Source organism: Nyctibius grandis, chromosome 11, assembly GCF_013368605.1.
Source record: "Nyctibius grandis isolate bNycGra1 chromosome 11, bNycGra1.pri, whole genome shotgun sequence".
In the NCBI taxonomy this organism is placed as follows: domain Eukaryota; kingdom Metazoa; phylum Chordata; class Aves; order Nyctibiiformes; family Nyctibiidae; genus Nyctibius; species Nyctibius grandis.
Genome location: NC_090668.1, coordinates 12,964,202 through 12,972,270, shown reverse-complemented (window position 1 = coordinate 12,972,270; position 8,069 = coordinate 12,964,202).

The window sequence follows — 8,069 nt, the reverse complement described above, 5'->3', positions numbered from 1 at the left end:
GGCAAAAGGAGCCGTTTCTCATCTACAGGTAGTATCAGTAGAGACAGAAAATAAAAACAAAATAGTGTAGTTCAGAATAATAGCTCTAACATTCACACTGACGTGCAAAGCTGCCAGCCCCACACAACCACCCTCCCCACTTAATCACATTCAGCTGCTTGTCATGTGGTCTTGCTGACCGATCAAGTGATCTCTTTTCCTCCTTTCACAACTTTGTAACGTAGTTAACTAGATCTCCCTAAACCAGGTAACAAACGTTGAGCCTTTGCTTAAACTACTGACCCTCCTCCTTCTTGTCATAGGGAGAGGGAGTTGCAGTATGTTTCATTACAAAAAATTTAAATAAAATACAGCAAACACAATAGTCTGCTGTAATGAAAACACAGCGAGCACCAAAAGCTCCCAAAACCTAATGGAGAATTTCAGTTTTGAGCCTGCTTTTATTGTATGCCTTTACAGATGGCAGAAAAAGTTACCGATAACAAAATTGGCACAGATGCCAGAGTGAGACCACATGGGAAGGAGCTCGAAGGATTTGGGAGGGCAGTAGCAGCAGTACCCAGGGCTTTGTAGGCATCCACCTCCAGCCCCTTCTGCTGAACCACTTCTGATGGCAACATGCTCCAACAAAAGACCAGAGTTAAGATGTTGCCAGAAACTTTCAGAGCCATTGCACCCGCCCAATCCTAAGAGGCACATGCATACATTTTAAACATTTAAATCATTTCAAGGAAATAAAGTTACTGATTTTACATGTAAACCAACTCTTCCTCAACAAGAAGTCCATTCATCAGGGCCTGTTAACACAGGCACCCAAACAGGCAAGATTCACATGTCCGGCCACATTACAGCACTGGCGCCTGCACCAAGGCACTCACTGGACGGAGGTCCCTGCACTGCGTCCAAGGGATGAGAGAGGAGCTACACAGCCGCCTGCAGTTTCGTCCTCACAAATGCCCTGGACATTACAGATGCTAACAGTAGAAGACTGAAAGGGGTGGACAAAGTGAGTTTTTCACTCACTATGTAAGATTTAGCAGATGTGAGCTTTTACAGAAGACAAGCTGCCTTGCACAACCCTTTCTTCTCTCAGTTTCTTTCCTCACAGTGTTTCAAGAGCAGAGAAGTAAGAAAGGAAATTAAGGTTTCTAAGACTACTCTCCAGTCTTATCATTTAAGAAGTGCTGCAGACAGCCTGCTACAACATTTAACGTAACCTTAATGCATTGGTCTACCAGTAACAAAGTCAACTCCACAAGCTCCTTAATTCACTTGTTTCACTGCTCAACTATCTTGCCTCCTTTTCTGCAAATCAAGGCAATTTTTATTGCCCTTTCCCCAGTGAACATCTATGTTCTGTTACACAGAGCTGACAAACAACTATATGTGGTGGAACACTTTTTCATGTCCTGCCTTAGCATTTTTCCAGATTTACCTAAAATCCATTTCTTTGACAGTTTGTTACAGGTCATAATTTTTAACTCTACCCATTCTTGGCTCATTCCAATCTTCTATAAATTTCACCACCGTTTCAGAAGAATATAGAAATCCATTTTTTGCTCCCACATGCAATAAATGTTTGTGTTCAATTTTCAGCAACATGAACATTTTTAATCTTTAACTGCTTCCCTGATCAATACCAGCACATTTGTTTATTGTGAAGAAATATTCAGACCACAAACACCCGAGAATTTCTGGTAACTGCTTCACAGCACAGAAGGAGGAACAGGATAAGAAGTGTTGACAGACAAAGCAACTCTTCTGCCATGTTGCAAACAGCCCTGGGGGTGGCTACACACGCTGAACACAAACTGCCTGTCTGGAAGTCTCAACCATCAATATAAATGGATATCAAACTCTTCCACACAGTAAGATTCTTGCCATCTTTAAGGCGAAAGCAATTCATAAATAATTCCCAGACTACAGCTTTTTTATTTCAGGACAAAACAAGGCTGCTTATGTTCCTCTTACCAACTAGGTGTGAGGAATACCAACTAATTTTCCCTTCCCCCTTCCAGGAAAGGTTTTATCCAAAACCATAAGACTTTGCTAGGAAGGTACCAGCTGAAATAAAGCTTATTTTCTGACGGTGAAGTTATATTGATTTCAAACTGCAGAGTTAGTACCAAAACAGAGGGCCTCAGTTTACAAACTGGGAGGACATCAGTAGTTGGGTTATTTAAAGTCTCTGGTTTTAAACAAACACATTTGCAGCACCTCAGCAAATGCCTGCACAAACAGCTGAGCCAACCCTACTGCGGTGACAGGAAGCGCACGTAAATGGTACGCAGCAGCTGGAACAGGAACCACTGCAGCCAGCCCAAGGTAAGCCTTCCTCTCGCTGCTACCCAAATCTTAGGGGTTTATAAGAGCTTGGACATTTTCTACATTATGCAGCGGATCAAAATTACACCAGTAAAGTCCTGAAACTGTGAAATGTAGTTTTGAAGCTACAGCTCTACGAGGGGAATGGCCACCTATTTAGTTATTATATCTTCCCACCATTTTTATGAACAAATTTTACGAACAGGTTGTATGAACAAGATGACCTGAATGCATGGAATTTATGGCCTTCTTGTAAAAATGATCTATGCTATACAGGCCGAGGAATTTAGGAGGAAATTCGAGGAAAGTCAAACACAGCAGACAGTGTGGAGCATTCTTCATCACAAACATCAGAGTATTTGCCTTCATACATTCCATGCTCTTGAGAAAAGCTGCAAGTGTCCGAACTGTCCTGTAGCATGTGTTTCCCCTAGAAGAAAATGCTGGATTGTCACCTGTCTCACCATAGTTCTTGCAGGAATTAAGACATCTGCCACTGGAGACAGAAATAGGGGAAGAAGAGGATCTAGCAACAGTCCATTTCAGATAATGCTACAGAACAACTCATCTCTGTTTTCAAAGCCAAAAGCTGTGAACTTGGCTAATATCAGTGTCACCCACCTCTACTCTCCCCCACTCCCCAGTTACCCAATTCTGTTGGAGGTCTCCTCTTCAGCACTCTGACCAGTTAACGGCTTTTTCCAACGCTAAAAACTCACCATGCCCTTACCAAAGCCATATTTTTCACACATGCATTCAACAAATGACCTGCAAGACTATGGAATGAAAACCAACCAGCAGGCAGACAAGAGTAATGTTATTTGTTAGCATCCACAAATCTTATCTGTGCCACAAAACCTCTACTGGCAACCAAAGAGGAAACACAAAAAATGCAGGAGCAGGAAAAGCAGCCACTGGGACACACTGCCTATGAACTGATTCACATATAAGGTGGCAAACTTCAAGAAGAGCCAGAGCACGTGCTATACAGAAATTATTTCACAGTGAATTATCCTACAAAATACAAAAAAAAAAAGAGGAGAGAAAAAAGTACATAGAAAAATATGAACATATTAATTGGTACAGGCAGATTCCTACAACTGTAAAACAGAATTATAGTTGTTTTCTGGGAAGAAAGTCAGCTTCTCACAAAAAGACACTCTGGAAAAAATAAGAGGGGCTGATGGGATGCACTGCAAAGGAAAATTGACCAGCTGTCATGTGAATGGGCTTGCTACTTACTGCCGCAGCAGGCCGTAAATGCAGTAACATGCCAATACCTCAAGACAGAACTAAAAAGACCTGAAATGAGAAGACAAAATCTTTTATATTGAATTTTTTCTGCTTTCTTCTCACCAATAACCCTCCAAGAAAAGAGGGATAAAAAAAGAAAGAAAAAAAAGAAAGAAATGACAACCCACACTCAGAAGATCAGCTTTCACACCAGAAATGTAATAGTGAACTTTGCCAGCATCAAATCATGAAATACCCCTTCAGTGATTAAAATTAAAGTAGGTCAGGCAGGCCTTCCTGCTACCCAGAAAGCACATCTGCAAAAATATAGATTAAAGTAAAATTTTCATGTTTTGTTCTTTCAACTATAAGCCAATCTACGCAGTTTCTAGCAATGGTGACACAGCTTTCTTTTAGCATTGCAAGAGATAAAAGTATTGGTATGTTTAAGGTCAGCAGCATTTTACACAGAAAAGAGCTTCTCAAAAATAGTCCCCTTCAGGAGAGGCTCTAGATGACTAACTTCCAAGAGCTACCAGGGTCTCTTCAAGAATAAAAAACACTAAAATAATCAACAAATTAAAAGCATCAGTTTTGTTTTCATGGAACATCATACTGCCTAAACACAGGAATCCTTCCCAGCAATTGGGCACTCAACATCAGCACTTTTGAAAACTTGAGACCAAACTCTGTCATCTTTTTCACAGGAAAAACATCAAAAGATTGCTTCCTGAAATAAAATTTACTTACATTTGAAGAACCTGTTAGTATCTAAGAGAAGACTAGTAAAATTATCCCAAACAAATGGATCTGATTTGTCAGTTCTGTTAAACTACAAGTTTACTGCCTCCACACCACTTTCTATTAATGTCAGTGTAGGCACAGTTTATCCTGAGGCAAAGCCAAGAGTGTAGGTGCTTGCTCCAAATCTGAACGAAAAGGGAAAGAAAAAAAAATATTTAATTCCTGAATCAGGTTCTCTCTCTTATTAAAGTTCTGAAATATTAGAAAAAAAAATAGGAAAAAATAGTGTCCACATACAAGGTGTTAAGACACCAAGAAATGGTGAATAAAAAGTTCTGTATTTAAAACAGCAATAAAATACATTAGAACAAACATGATTATTCATTTTGACTGAAATGAACAAGTTTTATCCTTTTACACGTAGGAAACAATATTTTGGCAACATTCACACTATTCGAATTACATCATCTGTACTTAGAAGAGGAATATTTAACCTAAAGACAGATGAATTACTCGACACGCTACAGCTCTTCTGTGAGACGTATGTTGGTTCCACATTTTGTAAAACTTACGAAGTGGGTGCCTGATTGCATGAAGAGAGCACCTAGAACAGTAATGCACGCAGATAGAAGTGTCCCTGCATTTTGGTAAGAAGCTGTTAAAGCACGCCAATAATCTAATATCTCTCTCTTCAGTCTGAAGAGTTACAAATCTCATTTTAGATCAATGATTTTTATCTACATATTAAAAGGGTTGATGACTAAGTGTATTTTTTTAATTAAAAAACATAGTAGCTTTACAGGAAGCTGTTGTACCGATGTAAAGGAACATGTGCACTACAGCTTCCTTAGAAAGGATTTTTAATGTTTTACAATCCTATAATAATAGTTTTGAAAGCTGCTTTGATACTTTTTTCATGCTTAAGCCTAATGGATATGCATTTGTTCTTTGCATTACCTGATCCAGTATGTCATTGCCAAGTAAAAGACACTGCTTTTTAAGACTGAGCAGAGTTTCAATTTGGACACAGATGGCTTCTCTTTCCAGCACAAGACGACCCTGTTCACATCTTTTGTAAATCTACTTAATAGGACAAGTCATCCTTCATTCTCCTCATAAGCTGACAACAGTGTCTTTTACACTTTAAATTTGCTCTCAGGAGGAAAAATTGAAAGGCTAATTATCTGCACTATTTGACAGATCCAGAAGTATGCCTCTTCTGAGCTACAGCAACGTATTCCTTTTGTCCTATATTATTGTTTGATGTTCCACGCAGTGAAGCATATGAAACCTAACTAAACACCTGTGATGCCTATTCTTCTCCTTTACCATTTCTTAAACCACGAACATCATTAACATTAGAGCTCCTTCATTTGCACATTTATTCAGTGGCTCCTTAAGTTAAGTATAACTAACCTGACTGTTTGATCCTATTTCCTTCAGAGTCTGCAAGAGGAATGGGTGGGCTTGTAAAGGTGGTGATACTGGAGTACATTACCAAAGTAGGTTTTTCAGTTCCATTGGCCTTATGCCACTCCCTATGCGACTCCCAGTTACGAAAAATGTTACTGCTCCCATTCCTCATGATCCCTCAGGATGCTAGGCTGAAGAAAAATTCCCTAAGGCTCCACACACCACCAAAGCTCCAAATTTGCAATGCAAAAAACAAAGCTGAAATGAGGACATGCCTGTTAGCCTGCTTTCCTAAGGAAACACAGCTTATTAGAGAGAGGGGCAGAGACATTGAATTTCTGTATTTTCTGCGTTCTCCCCCAACATTTGACTCTGTTGATCAGTTTTAATGCTTCTTCACAGAGGGGAAGAAGGCACAAAGATATAAAGTTCCTATACACGCTCTGAAAAATTGGCAGCTGGATAAAAGAAAGAGTCAGACGCATGCCTCCACTGAAAGCTGGCAGTTACAGTTTCTCAGTTCTATAAGGGGCACCCACTAGCTGGCCAAGTTGTACACACATTGCTCCAGACTAGCTGCAGCACATACTGTGACAATCATTCAATTTCACTTACTTTCAATTTGGATTTAAACACATTTTCTTTTTAAAAGCAAATTAAATTTAAGCACATCTATTATTAAAAATAAAAAGTTAATAGAATAAAAACTAGTTAAGTTTCACTGTATTAGCACTTCAAATATTTGGGGGTTTTGTGGGTTTTTTTTGTTTTTAAACCTACTAAAAAGCATGATTCTACTTTTGCAGCACGTTCTTTTCGTAGGTCTTCCAAAGCCTGCTCTTCAGCTTCTACTGACACACAGCAGGATCTCAGGCCCCATCCTGTGCATTGGATGCTACATCCAAACTGACAATTCTAGAAAAATATCAAAAAAAGATTTATAGTCACCTCTTCTACTTCACAGCTAAAGAACTTTTAAAAAACTACTACTTTAACAACTCCAACTTAGGGCTACATTTATCCAAACTAAAATTATGAGAATTTTGCTACCAAATTCAGAAGAAATACAATCAAATTCAGACAGTACTGCCTTCAAACTTGGATGACACCATCTCTGTACAGAGATGTCTATCCTGACACCATTCTAATGCAAGAAAGAATATGGAAAAATTAAGTACAGCCAGACAGTTCATGCCCCAGCAGAAAAGATCTGTCAAATTGAATCATTGTTAGAGGAGAAGGTCAGCGGAGCGCGTGCCATTACGTGCACAGGATCTTAAAGTACTGGACGAGAAACACTCTGTTGCAAATGGATGATACCAGCAGGGCTAGAACCTAACCTGATACCTGTATTTTGGGTCACATTTAGTCATGCATAAAGTTTGGTTTGAAACCACAAGTGGGGGGAGAAGACTTAAGATTAGCATTTGCACCTAAAAAAACCACAAAAAAACCCTATCCTACTTTTTGTCATAATCCACATTCTGAATGTTAGCTAGGCTTCAAAGTAGACTTGGAAAGCACCACCCATTGGCAATAGCTATTAGAGAAATTCACCCCTCTCGTGCAAACCTCACATAAAACAGTTTCACAACACAAGCAACTCCCACAACTTCTAGCTTTGAGTGATATCCTGAAGTTTTCAAAATGCATCACACTCCACACTCCATGTTAGTCATGCAATTATCAGCACGGATTTGCAGAAGGAATGTAATTTCCCTCAGCTACTACAAATATGAAACGTTATGCTTGCAAGACTGGCAGAAACACACAAGAAAAACAGAAAACTTGCATTTTTTATCATAAAAATGAATCAACTTTTCTTTTCCTCCTACCCAACATACACGCTTTATTAGTCCTTATCACTAATAGCAGCTTTCAGTCTAGTTCAAATATTCTCATTCGCCAAGGATGTTACTGGAAATAATTGTTTTCTTCCTTTTCAGTTCCTAGAGCAACCTTTTTCCTTACAGCGCTTTGACTGAGCAGCTGAGAGAACCAAATGAAATATCCAACAGTTATGAAAATAATGCGATAGGCCCTCAGAGTAAAACTCAGTTGACTTTGGAGAGCACAATCTGTTCACTTTCATGGTTCTATAGCAGCTACCATGACAGCACTGCCATTTTAGTGTGTTTAATTAGAAATGGGAGGATGCCTTTAAAACAGTAGTACTTCTGCAAGAGAACCTTCATCACCTTCTAACCACATATCCCCGTGGGTTAATGTGCTTAACAGAAGTACTATAAAAATCGTGTATCAATTATTTTCAATTTTGTTTTGTATTCTGCTGTTTCTAATTCAAACCTGAAAGGGGCTTACACACCTGAACGCTCACCTACCCTTTCCAAGTT